Raw genomic sequence first — 916 nt, 5'->3', positions numbered from 1 at the left:
AAACATGACTTAGTACTTGGTGCAGAAACACTTGTTGGCGAGTTTTTTGTAGTTGGTCACCAAGTTTGCACACATCTCAGGAGGGATTTTAAATCCTTAAGCTTTCTTGGCTGTCATTTGGCAACTCGAAGTTTCAGCTCCCTCCACAGATTTTCTATAGGATTGAGGTCTGGAGACTGGCTAGGTCACTCTGTGACCTTAACGTGCTTCTTCTTGAGCAACTACTTTGTTGCCTTGGTGGTATGTTTTGGGTCAATGTCATTCTGGAAGACCCATCCATGACCCATCTTCAGTGTTTTGGCTGAGGGAAGGAGGTTCTCGTCCAAGATTTTACAGTACATGGCTCCGTCCATTTGCCCCTCAATGTCGTCCTGTACCCTTAGCAGAAAAACAGCCCCAAAGCATAATGTTTCCACCTCCGTGCTTGACTGTAGGGATAGTGTTCTTGGGATCATAGTCAGAATTTCTCTCCCTCCAAACACGGCGAGTCGAGTTAATGCCAAAGAGCTCAATTTTGGTCTCATCTGACCACAGCACTTTCTCCCAAGCCTTCTCTGAATCATTTAGATGTTCTTTGGCTTTAAACTTTAAACAGGCCTGTAAATGTGCCTTCTTGAGCAGGGGGACTTTGCGGGCGCTGCATGATTTCAGTCTATTGCGATGTAGTGTGTTACCAATGGTTTGCTTGGTGACTGTGGTTCCAACTGCCTTAAGATCCTTAACAAGCTCCTCCCGTGTAGTTCTGGCCTGATCCCTCACCTTTCTCATGATCATACTTTTTTTTACTGGAGCACCACCTGAGTCTTCTCCTCCCCTTTCTACCAGTGATCCTGGTTTCCTTCCTGCGGTACTCCCTGCGCACATATCAATAGCATCACTGGGTTGTAGGTTGCCAAGTTGAGGGGACAAATGGGAT

Source organism: Sinocyclocheilus grahami, unplaced genomic scaffold (genome assembly GCF_001515645.1).
Source record: "Sinocyclocheilus grahami isolate Dianchi unplaced genomic scaffold, SAMN03320097.WGS_v1.1 scaffold112.1, whole genome shotgun sequence".
NCBI lineage: Eukaryota > Metazoa > Chordata > Actinopteri > Cypriniformes > Cyprinidae > Sinocyclocheilus > Sinocyclocheilus grahami.
Note: the sequence above shows the minus strand (reverse complement) of the source record.